Genomic DNA, 19,459 nt, shown 5'->3' with positions numbered 1-19,459 from the left:
GTGTTGAGATCAGGACGAGAATGGTAGCAAATTTCCCAGACTAAAATTCCCCAGAGTAAATAGTCATCACAGATAAGCGAAAACTTAGTCCATTTAGTAATCACAATTTGCGAAATATTCACCAGCTCAAAACAGTTCAGAGTTAAACGTGGTGAATCACCATTTAACACATGTACTCCTTCGCTGGAGAACTTTGAGACCTCTCGAAATATAACGTCCCTTCAGAAGTTAAAGTATGGTAGCGGCCGTTCACTGCCCAAAATCAATCAGCTAGATGACCAACTCATGCACTTTACTACAGGCAAATCTGTCTTCTTCCAGTACAAACGTAAGTGTCCAGAATTGCCCCTTGAGCTCTTTACTCCAAAAGTCCCAGTCTCCATTTGACTCTAATAGTGTTCAGCTACTGTCTGCCTTTCCATTGGTTGAAGGCCGTCGTCACCAAAAATAAATCGTTCTAAAGACATTATTTGATTCAACATGATCATTTCCCAGACTAAACTAATATATTACAGCTATATTTAAATAAAGCAATGTCATATACATTCGGTTACACTCAATTCATTTACAATACATATAAGTAATGATTGGTTCAAAAATATAGAAGTCAGAATTCTTGTGCAAGTGTGCTCATGATAAATGACAACAGATTGTCATTACATATTTTTAAACAATTACTAGTGCCTTCGTGACAGAAGTTTCTTCTTTTCATTTCAATTATGGTGGCCACTGACACATGCAACTAACCACTTTTAAATTAGCATAGTTTTTTAATAGCACTTGCAATTAATATTCAGATAAAGTTACTGGCAAAATAATAAACTTTTCGTTAAATAACAACACAAGTATGACAATATGTGAGGTACTCATCCCACATTTGCTGTATAGTTGCGGAGAATACGATGTTTTTATAAACATTTGCCTAATGAAAAAATATAAAAGATGTGATAAATCAATACTAATTTACATACAGATACGTAGCTTTCAAAGATGATATTTATAGTGCAATGCTATCTTCTGAGACACCGTTTGTTGATGCACTTCACTTTTTTGAGGTTGCAGATTATTATGGAGTCTGAGCTGTAAGAAGCTATCGCTGCTTGTCTCAAGACCTGCCACTGCTGGGAGCATAGCAGGCCCTTTTCAGTGATCAACGTGTTGTCCAAATTCCCCGTACTGGGATTTTCCCGTTCTGGTGATGTAGCTCATCCCTTCACCTGGCTGGCTGGAATGGTGAGTATTCCATGATCTACTTGCGTTGTGTGTTTGCAACGTGCAGGACTCCGTCAGCAGTCCCAGTGCAGTGCAGTAACAGTGTTTCTGTTTGATGCTGTTAGCAGACAGTGCCTGCACAACCTCCCAAGATCTTGAAGCAGCATCCAGTGGAAATAGGGAGACACATGCAGCTTGTAAGTACCTGACTCAACGAACTGTTGCAAATCAAGTAACTTCAAGGACAGCTGTGACGTCCCATAGAACGCTATTAGAAGTATGTTGGGTATGTGTTCATGATCTATGGGTGAAGTTTAGACGAAGTTTTTCACGATATTTGCAACATGTTTGGATCTGAAGGTGGACTTATAGATGTTTATGATTTTCTGTTCGTTATTTGTACATAGCTGGGGTATCCCCCTACAGGATGATGCTTGCACCTTCCACACCAACAGCACAGTTTTTCCCGCCTTTTTTAGAGGGCGTGAGGGGGGGGGAATAAAAAATTGGGGGTGTGGGGCACGGAAAGTGAAGCTGGGGTAGTTGTGTATATTCTTCTTAGAACAGGATAACACTTCTATCTTCTACAGATGAGGAGAAAAAAACTGCCCAATTTACATCACACAATGTAGTACCTAAGAATAATATTACCTACCTGGTGGACGGGTGGCAATCGCCTCTTGCACCACGAAACCCCTGGCAGTTACTGCACGTGGAAGGAAGCCCTGCAGTAACCTGTTAGTAGTTCTTACACAGTGCAGGAATGGTGTTTTTGCTTGGAGCTGTCACTAGTCCTGGCATTTGGTGCAGTGCAGTAACGGTGTTTTCTAGCACTGCACATGTATTCATAGCTGTTAGAGGATGGTGCAGGCATCATTATAGATTCCATTTTCGGCGCATGTTAGGCGGTATGTACAGATATTTATTAGCAACGTTTTTGGATCTGTATAGAGTTGGTTCTTTTGTGAGACATTATTCTCACCAATTAGTATCAAGGTAATTAGAACAAGACATGATTGCAATCTGCAGCAGTGTAATTATGTGTGGTGAGTGTTTCTTGTACCTGTGACGACGTTTTAAGTTATGGTTTTTTGATGATATGTATAATTTACCGTCAAAAGGACCTCTGTTTTGTCAGATATGTTTAACGCGATCTGCATCAGTGTAATTACTTGTGGTGGTTGATATTGATGCCAATTTCGTGGTGGTATCGCAAGCGCGATCGGAAAAATGCGATCTGTTTGCATATTTATTTACTTTTTGATAGGTTGATAATTTTTTAAAGTATTTTACAACACTCACATCTTCCAAAAGCAGAGAATGGTGAGCTTTTACCGCCAAATAAAGAGATCCAACCTGTACAATTCGAATTTTTATTTTCATTTAAATTTCGTATCATGTGATCCTTCCAGTCCAACAGCTCAGATCACTCTGGGCGTTTTCTACCCAGTTCTCCAGAGGAGGTGGGGAGGGAGGGGCTCAGCTTTTTCCGCCAATTTCCAACACATAATAATTGTGATGATGCCACATATACACAAGAGAGCAGGGGGGGGGGGAGAGTCTGCCATCTAGAATAAATTAGATCTGTGCCAAAACTCACTTTGCCCCACTACTCTTTACAACCAACATATTAGTAAAGAAACCAATTACAGTGTCAAGCAGGCTCAAATTCCAATAGATTCTGTTGAGTTTTGGAAAACCTAGCCCTCCACATTACACCTTCAGTATTCTCACTCCCACACCATAATTTCAATAGTTCATAAAACGCCTTCACAAAAAATTATCAATTTTTAATCGATGCATTGGGTGAGAGAAGACAGAACTTGGTCACAGAAGTGACCGATATCCAACCTTTTATGTTTGAATCATTACCTTCTGTTACTTTCCAATCAGGAAAGTATGATATTTGCATCCAACATGGAGTGCCTTGGGTGGTTAACATGTATGTCAGTTTTCTACAGTAGACTGTTGTTTATCTCTCTGCTCAGAACAACTTCAGGAAAGAAATGGCTTGCTTAATTTAAATGATATCTCAGTGATATTACCATAACATATTTCTTGCATGTCCTAAGAGCGGAATAAAGTGACTGGTTTCTGGCATGGTTTTGGAAATTTGTGGTAAGTTCCTATGGGACCAAACTGCTGAAATCATCACACTACTTAATCTAACATAAACTAACTTACGCTGTGGACAACACACACACTCATGCCCGAGGGAGGAGTCGAACCTCCGACGGGGGGAGCTGCACTTACAGACAGGGCTCATGGCGATAGGAAGGTAGGGTCAAGCTGTTTTGGATAGACTTTGACCTAGGGACCATATGTACACCAAACAGAAGGATCATCTTAGTGTCACTATCCTACAGTACAGGGTTAAAATGTGAACATTACACAATTTCGTTTGCTTAGGAAAAAGGCGCAAATCGTTAAGGTCTTTTTGAATTTGACGAGGACTGCAGTGGTCCTTTAATGGCGTATGGAGGCATCGTTATTTCTTAGAAAATCCCCCAAAAATGTTTTTTCTACCATTTTTTCATACCAAATGCGAGCCGCGCATTTCAAAACGGCTATGCACAGAAACTAGTTGATATTTTTGATGATATATTCCTAAGATCCCCGTCTCAAACATCCTTTATTCGTTTTCGAGATACAGGGGTTCAAATTTATTATCTCATGTGCAGTTCCTTAGGGAACCCCAGAAAACGTATTTGTTTTACCATTTTTTAGCAAAATCTCAGCACGAATTCCAAGACGCCAATGCACATCAAATGGTTACAATATTAACGATATATTACTAAAATCTCGATCTCAAACAGTCTTGAAAATTTTATTGATATCTTTATCCGTTTGCGGAATACAGATGCTCGAAATTAAATTATACAAACACGAAAATAGGCACGTAATATCCAGTGTGAGGCGAAATCTACATCATAAATAACTTCAGTAAATCAGTCAAATTTTAGCGCTATATTCTCAATGATTTTATCAAGAAGTGCTATCTTCCCATTTTCAATAATATTTATCAGCTATCGAGAAACACTAAAAAAATATGGTTTCTGGGTACCAAAATCTAGCCACAAATGGATATTATTTTCATAATATATTCCTGAGATCCATATCATGAACAACATTGAAAATTTTTTACATCCTTATCCATTTCCGCGATACAGAGATTGCCGGCCGGAGTGGCCGTGCGGTTCTAGGCGCTACAGTCTGGAACCGCGTGACCGCTACGGTCGCAGGTTCGAATCCTGCCTCGGGCATGGATGTGTGTGATATCCTTAGGTTAGTTAGGTTTAAGTAGTTCTAAGTTCTAGGGGACTGATGACCTCAGAAGTTAAGTCCCATAGTGCTCAGAGCCATTTGAACCATTCTTTTTGATACAGAGATTCGAAGTTACTCTAATTGTACACGTAAAATATACATGTAAAATCATGTGCGAGGAGAAAACAGATAAATATGCTGTTAAGTGCCTGCATTATCATCATAATGGGTCTGAAAGCACCATGTTGTTGTACTGAAGCACATGCAAAATTTTTATGCACACAAAAATCAGGTTTGGGGTATAAAATTAGTTTTTGCGTTGTCTCAGTTTCACGTAAGTAAACTATCAGTTTTACTGACCGCGAAGTTCTTTCCACATGAGTGATATGCCCTGCTGTGACAGGGAAAAGAAGGAAACAAGGGGAAAAGCACAAGAAAGGCGAATATGCTGCTGTTTAAAAAACGGTGACTGGAAAGTGGGTTACCAGCTGCCTCATTCTACCTTCTTCAGCATCTTTATAAATTTTCCCAAAAATTTTGGCATACCAACATATTCGCGCTTTTTTATGCTGAAATAGAAGGAGACATTGGCAGCGTGAGAGAAACAGAGGGACACAGGGGCAATGGAACATGGCTGACTGTGATAGAACAGTGCTACAAAAAGAGTGAAGCAGACAGTACCAGTGCGAGAGGAATATGAGAAGGAGGAAATGGAAGTGGGTGAGAGACAGTGATAATGAGAGACAATCAATGACAGTGGTAATGAGCAAGAGAGAGAGAGAGAGAGAGAGAGAGAGAGAAACAATGAGAAGCGACAGCAACATTGGGAAGGAATCAATGAGACAGTAGCAGTAAGAGAGAGCGCGAGGGATATAGTTACAGTGAGAGAAGACAGTAGTAGTACGACAGAACGAACGAGACTGGGGCAATGAACAGGAGATGGTGGCAGAGAGACAAAGAAATAATGAGAATGAGCAGGGCTGAATCAATGAGCGAGAATGGGCAAGTGGGAGTGGATGGGTAAGAGCGACTTCACAGCGATGGATTAGTGGGTGTGAGCGAGTTACAGTTAGGGGACGTTGTGGGAGTGAGAGGTGAGTAACATGCTAAAAAGAGCGCGAATATATTCGCATGCGAATTTTTTTGGGAAGATTTTCAAAGGTAGAATGAAGAAGCTGGTACCCAGTTTTCAGTCAGTCTTTTAAACAGGGCTATATTCGCCTTTTCGTGCTCCGATCAGAGTATTTTTCCGTTGATATTCTGCAGTGCTTTGACTACAGCCGTAATTATGTACAAGGACAGCGACGGGAAACACGCATATGCATAGACGGAACACATGTCTATAATCATCAACCGAAACAAGGGTTACACGCACTTTATCTATCAACCACGAGTCGCAGGAGTATATGCGACACGTAGCGGTGTTTGTTTCAACAGAATTCACAATCGGCTTTATTGGCAAGTCAGTCAAGAGCAAATGCAGAAAGTCCCTCCTGCAATGGTGATATTGTGCCTAAGGGTGAGAAACTACAAGCCTAAAGGAAGTGCTGCGCACAGGCGTTCTAAACAAGAAAGTGATTGACAGCTGGCTATCGATTTACTGCAACGTGTTCCAGCAGTCTCCCACTGCTACTGGGCAGCAGAGCAGATGTGCCTCCGAACTGTTCACTAACCAGCAAGCTTGTTTACACCAAATTCCAGACATTCCTATCGTTAATAATGTTTTAACTGCTTACATATACAGGGTGTCCCAGGAGGAATGGTCAATATTCAAGTATATGACAAGAAGGCTCTTTTGAAACAAAAACTTAATATGGACATACACCCTTCTCCGAATCGTTCCCGAGATAGAACACATTTGATGCACATTTTTTTTTAGGCAAGAGATGCACACTTGTGTGTCTTACCCACTCAAACTCTTTGAAATTTTATTCCAGCCCAACCTACTCGTTGCTTTCAACCTATTTGCTCGAGATGTCTTTCTGCCATCAAAGTACGCCATTTAACGCCCTGTTGCCCATGGCGTGTTGTGACTGAAGTGGTTCGAGAGACTGAGAATGTATCAGAGAGAAACATCGGTTAATTGTTGTTTGTAAACGCTCTGGCTAAAATGTCATACACCTACAATAATGAAGAATATGTGGATATGGTGTATGTTTACAGCTTCTGCGATGGTAGTGCTTATACTGATGTCGAGGAACACCATCGGCGCTCTCCGGTATATCGAATTTATAATCGTATACTGTGTATCAGATTTTACAGTACATTACTTGAAACGCGCATTCTTCCAGGTTCCCATTTTTCTTCTGGGCGTGTAGTTCAACAACCTATAGGGGAACTGCAACTGGTCCCGGCGGAGGTTCGAGTCCTCCCTCGGGCATGGGTGTGTGTGTTTGTACTTAGGATAATTTAGGTTAAGTAGTTTGTAAGCTTAGGGACTGATGACCTTAGCTTTCACACACATTTGAACATTCGGAACTGCAACACATTGTTGAAATGGTGCGCCATGGTCTTGGTACCAGCACACGTCAACTTTCTGCACGCATCAGTGTCCAACGATCATGTGTATAGCGAACATTACATTTGGAAAACTTGTACGCATTTCACAGTCTTCACATTCGGGACACTGTCACACGATTTGAATTTTGTCTTTGGTTAAATGGCAACCGTCATTTGCCTCCATTTATACCATTCACTGATGAAGACACGGTTACACGAAATGAAATCAACAACAAACATATTAATTATCGACCAGGGGACCCGTGCGAAACTTCTGCACTTTCATAATTTTAAATAATGACAGTATTTGGAATAAGTATAGTGGTTGAATTGAACGACGTGGAATAATAATCATGAATTCACGATAAATCCATGTACGTACCTTTCCATGTGCCCAAAATGTGTTTTGCATCCAGAATGGTTGTTGCAGCTTGTGTGACGTGTAGAGATGAGGGACTGTCAGAGGGGCCACATAACCTATAACTTTAGCTTAACAAAAGTTTTCAAGTAGAGTAATCACGATAGGCCATAGTAGCTATAGGTAAATCACCATTCAAGGTAACAATGACAAATATGTCTGTCGTTTCGGAAATTATATTCTTTTAGAAGATAGAACAACACATTAGTTAGATAGTATAGTATACCACTGTACCGAATGCACCCAGTCACTTCCAAAAATATATTTTCAGATGCAGTGCATTTGCTCTATTCTATGTGTTTCTGTGTCTCTGCATGTGTCATGGATGGCTTGATAAACCTGACCCACTCCTTCCACAGGTGGATCCCCCTTTGGATCATATCCCACATGTAGTGCTACACTATACTATCCAACTAATGTGCTGTTCTATCTCGTACACAAGAATAATACTTGTGCATAAGAATAATACTCATGAATCATGGTCTCCCTCCATCCAGCGGGCTTCTAACACACAAAATAGTGGAAATGGGACGATCATGTGTCGTCATCTGGGAGCTTTAACAGTATAAAAGGTGTGATAGCAGCATCAGGACGACATGGTTTATTGTTATTACTGGAGCATCTAGACAATCTTGTACGAAATATTGGTAATATAACTTGGATTGAAGATGTTATGCTCTTTGCCAGGAGGAGTTTAAATGTGCTTACATCCCCTACAGAACCGTTTTGCGAAGAGATTTGCACTATTTGCACTGCAGAAAATAACGTACAAGTGGTTAAGATCGAGACTTCGCGGTTGGCAATACGCCTGCACAGTCTGTATGTGTATGTGTGTAACGCTGTCAGTGGCGGACAGTTGCGATTCGAATGCATAAATTACTAACTGTCCGTACATAAATTACGCTGCCGGGGCCGGGGAGATGCACTCTGTAGGTAGGCAGAAGGGAAGGTCTTGTGGTCCAGGATGCTAAGTGCTGTCAACACACTGTCAGCTAACGAATAACTTATTACTAGGGCAAAAATGGACCCGACATCTACAGTTTGTAGATGCCCTGACGCGGGTGTGGGAATGTATCAGAGTTGGAAGGAATGAACAAAATTAGCGAAGCTCATCTGGTAAGCAATAAGAGCGTATGCTTATCGGAAAAACATCAGAGCAGCAACAGACATCAGCTCTTTATACATGTCAACTCCCTGTTGCAGATCCCTATACGGTACAGTGGAAGTCAAATGAGAATGTAGAACTGTTTCCACACTTTAAGTTTCCATTAAGTTCATCACTACATGAGCCACCAGACAAGCTCTCTGATGTGTCTTGGAAATACACGGAATTGTTTCCAGACTTCTAGTTGCCAACGTATCTATCATCTCTGCACCACTCGTTGAGTCTCATCTAGTACAAAGCGAGTGGTACTAAACTTTTCATGACCTCCCTATCCAAAATACATGCATGTAGATCATTTGGAAGAGAGGAATTCTCAGAACGTTTTAGTAGGCTGCTGTACAAGACACGCAAATATCCTCATATAAAATCAAACAACGCATGGGTATGCCAGCAATATGATCGGATACTTACGGAAACTATCGAAAAAACATGAAAAATTACGTAAAATCGGTAAAAATTGAGGGAAACCTGGTACAATTACAACAAATTAATGGGAAATACGTAAAATTGAGAGATATACGACGAAATAAGTAAAATCGCGTAAGCCTACCAAATTTACTTAAGATGACTGAGAATACATAAATTTAGAGAAAAATATCATGAAATGCGGGTAACTGAGGTGAGCTGCGGGTACCTGGACACTCAAGACCGAGAAAAGCTTAAAAAGTATGTTCTATCTTCGTTCAGTTTTAATGCCCACCCCCCTCCTCCCTTGTAAACTACGTTAGTTTTCCTGACACGTACGTCAACAAAAGCGATATATGTATTGCACTAAATGTAAATGTCGTGTGACTAGGGCCTCCTGTCGGGTAGACTGTTCGCCGGCTGCAAGTCTTTCGATGTATTGCACTGAAATGCTATATTAAAGCAAGTGAAAAATATGTATCCCAATCCAGGACAGTGGTGTAACACATGCAGTCGAATATAGATATTACCGAATTAGGATAGGTCCTCACAAGCTAATATTAAAGAGGAATCAGTGTGTTTAACAGACGTAAGTAATTCCGTAGCGTCTTGTGTAGGAGAGTGGACTGATGCCACACATATCTGCCTTAATAGTGTGAGGAGGGTGTTCTTTAAAGACATTATGTTAGGGCGAAATTGATATTTATCCTGCACATGAGCAAAACTACCTGACATCAGACCAGAACTTCTTTGTGCAAGAGTAATGCTACCAGGATCGTGACAATGCTACTGTAAACGGCAGTAAGACCGTTACATCTCCTTTGGCTACTGATCATGGTGCTTACTCCCTCGTATGAAGTCGCCGTTTCTTTGAGTGCATTTTCATGCAGCAGGGCGTTGATGGTAAAGCACTGTACCAACTATCGAAATATTCATGTCATTTTTCCTCACTCCATTTCCTATTGAAGCATGGCTGCATCCGTCAAAACCACTACTACCACTACTACTACTATTAAGCATGACTGACGGGAGAAACATGATTGAGTGTACGTCCATTACCGACTTAAAAAGACATATAAAATCCGTTAACTTCCTAACAAACAGAACAACAGTCTCCAGACTTCGTTCTAGTTGGTTGATACAAACTTCAAGTGGAAGATATACACCGACGATACCTTCACAGCGAGGATTTGCTCGGTCACTTCCTAGGACACCAGAATAGTGTAGAAGGAAGTAGTTTTCCCACCTTGAAGTTTATCACCGTAGTGATTGGCGTAGAAAACTTCCAAGATGGTTGTATGTCAGATGTTGGACACATATGTGCTGCTTTAGAGTATTAAGAGTGTTGCATTCCGCACGGTTAATACTTTGGGAACCATATGGCTTTAACAGTATAGCGTTTTTAGGTGCAGAACCGTGTAACCTGTATATGGTCTATGATCATTTTCCTTTTGCCGATACCTTCTTGGTACTGACACCAGACACTGAAATAACACTTCAAAATAGATAGCGCAGTTGATTTACGTAACATCTCTCAAACTTCATCCGTCTGGAACTCCATCTTGCATCACAACAACACTGATAATGGGTGCTAACCTTCTCGACATGCGTGCATCTGGAGCGATCTTGTGCACTTGGATGTGCGCCGTTGGTAAGACTGATGCGGAAAGTCCTTGCTGAACAGCTCGCTCAGTTCCTTCATGACACGTGAAATGTAGCGGGTATAGTACTGTCCTACTTCTGGTCAGGTGCAAATTAAATCTGCGATAGTGTTGCAGGGAGGGTTGGTCAAGGACAATGCGGGGAGATTTTTCACTCTCCGACTTTATCATATGAATGCGAAAATACTCTGTGACTCCCATCTACATAGGAAAAGAAGCCCTGTCGTAATCATAAATTTCGCACCAGAAATAAGTACATAATCTAACTGCATCGGTATAGGACGCTGTGTGGTATACTGTCGTGTATATGACCCAATGGACGTATTGCACAGTCACTTATCTTCATTTGCAGTGTAGTATATGGTATTTGCAAAGTAGTGGACGGATGGCTTAGCGATGATACAGAAATTGGGAAGCATTCTGCTATGTCATTGGCTAGCGTTAAAATTTCGGTAAAACGTAAATTTGCTAAAACTGGTCGTGCTATCAACTATGGTGCTTATTACACTACATCGCCCCATATCAACGATATCTTTCCCATCCCATCCACCCACTGGTATACTGTTGATTGCCACATAATGATTGCCTGATACCACTTATTTGAGAAGGAGAGAGCCTTGGCGGAACACTGGACATCTACTACTTGTCGCTGTGGAACATGGAATTAAATATAGATATCATCACCTTCAAACAGTTGTTTGGAGCTGTTCCTCAAAGTTGCAGAGTTGTCCTATTTCCATATGCTGCGATTCCTTCCACGTATTTTTTCACCAGTGAGATAACAGTACCTCTTTTTATTTCTACTGCCCCGCGCATGTTGTGAACAGCACCTTCTGGGAATGGTCAACACCAGAAAAGTTATCAGTACACGAAAATGGTTCAAATGGCTCTGAGCACTATGGGACTTATCTTCTGTGGTCATCAGTCCCCTAGAACTTAGAACTACTTAAACATAACTAACCTAAGGACATCACACACATCCATGCCCGAGGCAGGATTCGAACCTGCGACCGTAGCAGCCCCGCGGTTCCGGACTGCGCGCCTAGATATCATGTACACGACTGCAAGATGAGGAAACATGTTCTTACTTACTTACTTACTTACTCCTCTATAGTTCTTGAAAGGCGTTGGCCTGCGTCGCAGTATCCTGCCATTCTATCTGTTCCATGGCTTTCCGTCTCCGTCCTCTGGGACCCAGATTTTTTATGTCTTCTTCACTTCTGAACACCCATCTCTTCCTGGGACGTCCCTTCCGACGTCTGCCTCCAGCCCTGCCATCAAAAATCTTCTTACATCTTCTATCTTTCTCCATTCTGACCACGTGTCCCTCCCACTGCAGTCTTCTTGTTTTGATGGTAGTGACAATGTCAGGTTCTTAAAAAATTTATTCTAATTCTGCATTCGTACGGGTGCGCCAACCTTCTTGATTGTATATTGCGCAGTATATTTTACGCAGAACCTTTCGCTCCCAAATGCTAAGGATCCTTTCCTCATTTGCAGTCATGGTCTACTTCTCTGCACCATACATAACAACTGGTCTCATAATTTTTTTATGAATGAATATTTTAGATTTTCGTGATAGAAGTGAGCTCCTAAGCATGGGTAGTGTGGCAAAGTACATCTGTTGCCTGCTGATATTTTAGCTTTCACCTCACTTAACTCCTCTCAAACAGGCCATGGAGGCCCAACGACACCGACCGGCAGCCGTGTCATCCTCAGCCCACAGGCGTCATTGGATGCGGACACGGAGGGGCATGTGATCAGCACACCGCTCTCCCTGCCGTATGTCAGTTCCCGGGATCGGAGCCGCTACTTCTCAATCGAGTAGCTCCTCAGTTTGCCTCACAAGGGCTGAGTGCACCCCGCTTGCCAACAGCGCTCGGCAGACCGGATGGTCACCCATCCAAGGGCTAGCCCAGCCTGACAGCGCTTAAATTCGATGATCTGAGGGAAACCGGTGTTACCACTGCGGTAAGGCCGTTGGCCTTTAACCTCACTGCTGATGTCATTCATCCCTGTCTAGCTTTAAGTCTCTCACCCTTTCAAACTCCTTGTCGGCTATCCTGAGATTTGATAGGTTTCGCTGGTTGGTCACTGTCATATGTTTGGTCTTTTAGACATTGACTACCAGGCCAAGCTCTCTTGGACCTCTCTCCAGTTGTTGATAGGCATCAGCCAGCCCTGGGGTTGGCCAACACCAGAAAAGTGATCATGTACATGACTGCAAAATGAGGAAACGATGCTCTTGGTCTCTTCGAAATGGAGCACCGAGATATCTGCTACCTAACCACTTTGGGAGATGGGATTAAATGTATAGGTCATCACCTTCGAACAGCTGTTTGGAACTGCTCTACAATACCCAAAACTCTTCCAGTTTCCATTTATTATGAATCTGCCACATTCTTATCAATAAGAAACATCGCCTCTGTGTTTTATTTCTACCATCCTGTATGTTGTGTGAGCAGCATACAGTGTTCAACTTTCTATGAGATCCAATGGATCGAAACGTGTTAAAGTTCGTTTAGCAAACTGATATAGACCTCGAAGTCATGGTAGAAAAACAAAATTTATGACTGTATGCCAAGCTGGACAGCTTGGATGTTTTACAGCAGGAAAACAATGTATCAATGTATCAATGTCTTGTGATTGATTATGTGTGGGACACGGTCTTCTTCCAGTATAGGCGACAAAAACCTTACATGGGTCTGTGCAAGCGACTTCGATCACTCGCCACCTACTCCAGTGTAGCCACCTGCAGGATGTCAACACACAGATAGTATTTGTTTTTCAGTATATCGGAAGAGAGAGATTTGGTAAAATCTTATAGGGTGATGTTAAGAGGTTCTGTTACAGGGATTCGGTGACTGGTTAAAGTTCGGATGCGATAGTTTGTAGTTTATTTTTTTAACCTACTCTGATAATGATGAGTGCTCTCGGACGTAATACATTACTGTAGATGCTGATCTGTATCGGTATTTCATATGTCTGAAATGAATGTAATACCCTCTTGCATGACACTTTGTAATTTGAACGTGCAGAATGCTCTCAAAATACACCGACTTTGCTCGACAAACTAATAGTAATTGCCTGTATCTATTCTCATGGAGTCATGAATGTTTTCATTATTATCGTCACGACTGCGTGTTTAAAAATATGTTTCACCGCAAGTGTTACGTTATTTCTTACTTCATAACCTCTAACTGTAAAGTAACCACCACTTGAATCATGACTTATTGTGAAACCTAGACATGATCGTTTTCTTCCCGACATGTGACAAGACTGCGTGAAACAGGCTATGACAAAATTGCTTACGAAACTACGGCACAAGTATATGCTGTTATGAATGACGGTCTGCTGGGTGACAGAAACATTACAAACAGGTCGGTAGAGGCGAGCTATAGAGTAAAACAGTGAGATGTCTGGAAGCAGACGGTATTTTGTTTTCGATGTGTTGGTGGAATCTTATGGGTTCTCTACTGGATGACGTTAGGAGATTCTATTACAAGACCCCTAACGATATTCTTTTTACATTTCGTACACCCTAGCACGATATACCATTGTACAGGAAACACAGGACGTGCCATTGTGCACAAAACAACAATACCGTCTTCAATTACAGCTTCTTGTTGCTGAACGTAAAATGGTTGTGTTTTTCCGACATGTGAGCAGATAGTTTGAAAGGTTGTATTCTGTAATGTTATTTCACGTGGCTGAAAAGTCTGCAATATGCACGTGCATGACAATTTGTTGATGGAGGCTAATCTGAATGCCAAGGACGCTCTCGAACCATGTAATTTTGTCCATAGAACTGAAAAAAATCACTAGACGTTTCGTCAGACCGTATGATTTTTTTTCTTCGGAGTTTAAATTCTCATTTTTTCTTTACTCCGATGAAAATTTCGAAATAATGAGGACATCCTTCAGTGATCGGTGGCTTTCGTAGCAAAATAGTGGAAGTTTTTTTCGATCTTATGCAGGGTGGACATGAAGAGGAGATGTGAGAGAAGTTAATACATCTGTCACATGTATCGCTATAGAGCTCCGACCTCTGCAGTTTTGTCATATGTAATCAGCGACAGTGCTGCATTTTTTTTTAATGTTGTTGGATGTCACAGAATGATGGGAGGTGGAGGGACAGAGAGAGAGCTGTGAACTGTATCTAGCAGTCAAACGTAAAAGAATGACTGCATAGATGCCGTTCTATAGTGATAATTCAACCGTCTGAAAAGAATGTAATGCCCTCGTGCACAACAATTTATAATTTGAACATGATGAATGTTCTCAAACTATATCGATTTTGCTCGTAAAACTAAAAGAAAATGGGCTGCAGCTATTTTTGTGGAATCAGGACTGTTTCTCATCATCGTCATGATGCATTTTTTAAAATAGAAGCTGGCTTATAAGAGGTGCATTGATGTTAAATACATTTGTTGCAGTGTAATGTCTTCCCTCTCAGAAGAAAGTGTGTTAGCGGGCGGAGGTGTAGGGGCATGTTCCACAGGTGGTCGCAGCTGCCCTCTTAGATAAACAACATGCAGGTGGGAAAGAAGTCATTTATCTCGCTTTGTCCTCTGGCCCACCGGCGTTGCGGCCTATTGTGTATATTTAGCTTTTGTCGGCATCGATAGTGCTGACTGTCCGGACTGCCTCGTGCTTGGCTGAGGAGGCTGGTCGAACGCCCTGCCTGCCGGGGCAGGTTGAACAGTAGTGTGCAGTGGACGTTTAAAAAAGCATTCTGGAGAGTGCTAAGGCGCATTATGATCCACTGTTTGTGACTGCTGGTTTTTTTCACGACAATTTCGATGTTTTATTAGAATAGTGAAGCATTTTTCATCAGTTGTGATAGCGTGTGTTGGCCTTCCTGAATTTCGAGCATCAGGGCTGCAAAGTGTTAGTCGAGCAATGCAGAGGGAAGCGTCTGCAGCAACTCTGACGTCAAACAGCGATGGACACAGTCCTCAGGTCCATGCTTATACGTAATGTACTTACTAAACTCCTCTCTCTTCAACACCAACATCTCGCCAGTTGAACATATTTCCCGCCAAAAATAAAGGCAGTACCATCCACTTTAGCCTTCTTCCTGTCTGCTCGTGGGTGTAAGTATCATCTTGTGTATCTGCCACTAGTTTCAGGTGGGATTGTGAATTTTTTTTTCCAGCAGGATAACACCACTTGTATGATATCGTCAGTTTATGAGCAGTACTACGATTTTAGGTGCTCCTTGTGTGGTGCTATACAGCTAGATGTGTAATAAGACCTAATCTTTGTGATTCATTTCGTAATTAGGAGCGATCTTTACTTCAGTTTCTCACCCAAAATAAATAAAGTACACTAACCTTACCTTCCTCTCCTGCATATGGTCAGTCTGCCTGTGTAGGGTGGGTGCTCTTGGCTTTTTGCCCAAAACGACTGGAGTTCCAATTCCAGAAAGGGCACAGCCATTTTGAATTTCCCGTAAATTCCTCAGGTGGGAGGAGGGGTGGGACGTCAGAAAAGCATTGGCACGAAGAAATTCCCGGCATTTTTGAAATTCCCACCGTTTTTTGAATTTCCCTCAAAATTCAAAATTCCTGCCAGCATTCGAAATTCCTACCAATAGAGCAGGTGGGACAGCAGGATAGGGAGGGGAGGGGAGAATCCACATGCCAGCTGGGGGAAAACCCATGACGTCATCCAGGGATGGGGGTGGGGTGGTGGAGGTATTTAATTATTCACTTCAATTGATTTTTATATCAATTTGATGTCAAAAGTGTCCTTGGAGCCCCATTACCCCACTACTCTGGGCGATCAGTTGCTCAACAGTTGCATATCCCTTTGTTTGTGTATCCCTCTGCTATCATCATTCACGACTGTCAGCTATGGCCCATGGTTTATCACAGCCGTCTCGGCGACGGTTTAGGATTGCGCTATTTTGCCGTCTACGGTATACTATAAGCACAGTGGCACACGAACAGTTAACAGACTTAGCCATATCGGAAGTGCTTCCACCTTTTGCCTGAAAACCAATGATCATGTTCTTTTGACGTCAGAAAAATCACTTCGTTTCCGCATTACGACAGGAATTGCTTTGTTATCCGCGTCCTCCTGACACGCTTTGTATACTGTCCAAGGCTAGAGCTGCCACTAGCTGCCTGTGACGGGTTCCTGCATTTAAGTCGAATATAAGCGGTGGTCACGTTAAGGATTAGTCAACCGTGTAGTTTCAACAGTAATCAATAAGAAAAACGAAGAGAACAGCCAAGTCGCTGTGAGGGGTGTGGTACGTCGCATACGGATTAGTTTCGTACAGGTCGTACTACCTTTAGAGCCAGCTTTATACATCAATCTCCGGCAGAGAGCACCGCTAATAGCCGCTTATGGTTCTCCTGGAGGTACATTTATCAACCCTAAATACCAGTACACATCATCGGGTCTACCCTATTGCACACCAGGACAAGCAACTTCTCTTTCCCTCAGCAGGCGTGTAAACGTTACACATCTGAACTGAAACTGTAGTAAATCGGAAACAGTACGTTTCTGCACATGGGTTCCTATTCAAAACATTATCTACACGTCCTAGAAGTCTGTAACGGTCACTCCCGAATACCATGTATACCAAATAAAGTAATAAGAGATGGTACTGATCCCCGATGGTACACAAAACTATTGCAGAAGCAACAAAAAAAGCATGGCAAATTTAAAAGAACGTAAAATTCCCAAGGTTGGCGAAGTTTTATAGATGTTCGAAATTTAGCGTCAATTTCAGTGCTAGATGCTCCTAATGCTTTACACAACGAAACTCTGTCTCGAAATCTGCAGAAGGCCCAAAGAGACTTTGGTCCTATGTTAAGTACACAGTGGCAAGGCGCAATCAATACCTTCATTACGCGATAACAATGGCGATGTTATTGACGACAGCGCCGCTAAAGCAGAGTTACCGAGCACACGGTTTTTCGAAAATCCTTCACAAAAGAAGTCGAAATAAATACTCCAGAATTCGAATTAAGAACAACAGCCAACATGAATAATTTAGAAGTAGATATCCTGGGTGCAGCGATGCAGGTAAACCACTTAAGAAAGGCAACGCTCCCAGTCTATGTTGTATACCAGTAAAGTTCCTTTCAGAGTATGCTGATAGAATAGGTCTAAATTTCAGAATGAGATTTTCACTCTGCAGCGGAGTGTGCGCTGATATGAAATTGCGTGTCTATGTAGTATCGTCTCAGATGTGTTAATGGATTCGTTATTTTCGGTCAAAAAGCTCAGTTCTTAATAACTGACAAAAAGTCATCGAGTAAAATAGAAGTTCCCGAGGAAATGTTATACGCCCTCTGTTGTTCCTGATGCAAATAAACAATATAGGAGACAACCTGGGCAGCGCTATTAGATTGTTTGCAAAAGATGCTGTCATTTACCGTCATGTAAAGTCATCAGATGATCAAAACGAATTGCAGAATGATTTAATCAAGTTATCTGCAAGGAGCAAGAAGTGACAATTTACTCTAAATCCGTGGCTCCCAAAGTGGTCCAGGTGGACCCCCAGGGGTCCCCGGGAGACCAGACGGGGCTCCACGTTGGCGTGAAAAAAAAATGGAGGTTCACAAGTTGGAAGTGGGGGTCTACGAAAATTTTTAACCACCTTAATTTTTTTTGAGCACCTAGTGTATTTTAAGAAGGTCAGCGACTGCAACTTGTAAAACCAATTATATCCGATATTCAGTACAACTTGCAAAGTGCCACCCGCGCGCCCGCTCGCCCGAGATGCTTGCTTAGACGTGCAGAGGGACGAAATACGAGTTGGCTGTGCTTGCAAGCTTCACTAATATAAATACGAATCCCAAGGACGAAACGTTACTCATTTGTATCCGGAATTTTTGAGAATAAAAGTGTGAGTAAATCGATGTCAGTGTTTGCCAGTGCCGTAAAAATACGTACCTGCCCATTTGTTAGCGATATACTAAATTTATAATAAATAGCTTTTCAAGTTTCTCAGTCTTATTTTTTGTATTAACAATAAGAATCAGTACTAACCAATAAGGCGTTGCTCTTATTGAATGCAATACAACTAAATAATAATACAGTCAACTAATAAAGAGAATCTATGCTTATGAAACGAGGCATTGGTCTCGTGAATTAGGTGTACATTTTCTTTAATGATTAATTAAAAACCGGCTACTTAATCTCGTGGCTGCTAAAGCTTCGACGATTAAACAACGGGTCTTAACAGTTTATTGCTTTTAATAATTAGAAACAGTTTTTCCGCTGCTATTTTGGTTTTTTCATTGCAATAATTAATTCTATTCTGTTAAAATAGACATATCGTGTTAAAATCACCTCATGATTACTAAAACAAACATTTTTTTTCTTTGCAGGCTACAATTGATACGAAAAATCGCTGAATCTAAGCATAAATGTCGACAATACAGTGTTTATTATTTGAAAGTTGGTTTTCTTCCATCAAAGGCAGAGAAACGATTGCTCATATGTCTTTTATGCAACAAAGTTTTGAGCAGTGACTCGTGTCATCCTGATTAAATAGGTAAAGACTTGAAATACTTTCAAACATTGAAGGAAAAATATGATAAGAGACCCACCGTGGACAGTATGTTCGCTTCAACATCGCAAAGTAACGATGATGGCTTGCGGGTATCTTACATCATCTTATTGCTTATAGCGAAATCTGGAAAACCGCACACCATCGGAGAACAGTTAATTTTACCCGCTATTGAAGAGGTTTTAACAACTGTTCTGCACAAACCTCCACTTGACGTAATCAAAAGAATTCCTTTAAGTAACAGCACTGTACAAAGACGTATTGATGAAATGAGCTCTGATATTGAAAGCTTCTTGTGTACT

At 41.5% G+C, this 19,459-nt stretch overlaps 1 long non-coding RNA gene across 1 annotated transcript; it reads left to right on the top strand.

Annotated features, from left to right (window-relative positions):
• Positions 1–1,074: 1,074 nt before the first annotated feature.
• On the top strand, positions 1,075–19,107 carry LOC124794673. Its single transcript, XR_007016595.1, has 3 exons — positions 1,075–1,233; positions 1,338–1,409; positions 18,976–19,107. It is a non-coding gene; the product is annotated as an uncharacterized LOC124794673 (long non-coding RNA).
• The last annotated feature ends 352 nt before the right edge of the window (positions 19,108–19,459 follow it).

This window comes from Schistocerca piceifrons, chromosome 4, assembly GCF_021461385.2.
Source record: "Schistocerca piceifrons isolate TAMUIC-IGC-003096 chromosome 4, iqSchPice1.1, whole genome shotgun sequence".
In the NCBI taxonomy this organism is placed as follows: domain Eukaryota; kingdom Metazoa; phylum Arthropoda; class Insecta; order Orthoptera; family Acrididae; genus Schistocerca; species Schistocerca piceifrons.
Note: the sequence above shows the minus strand (reverse complement) of the source record. Positions and strands in the feature narration are given on the sequence as shown.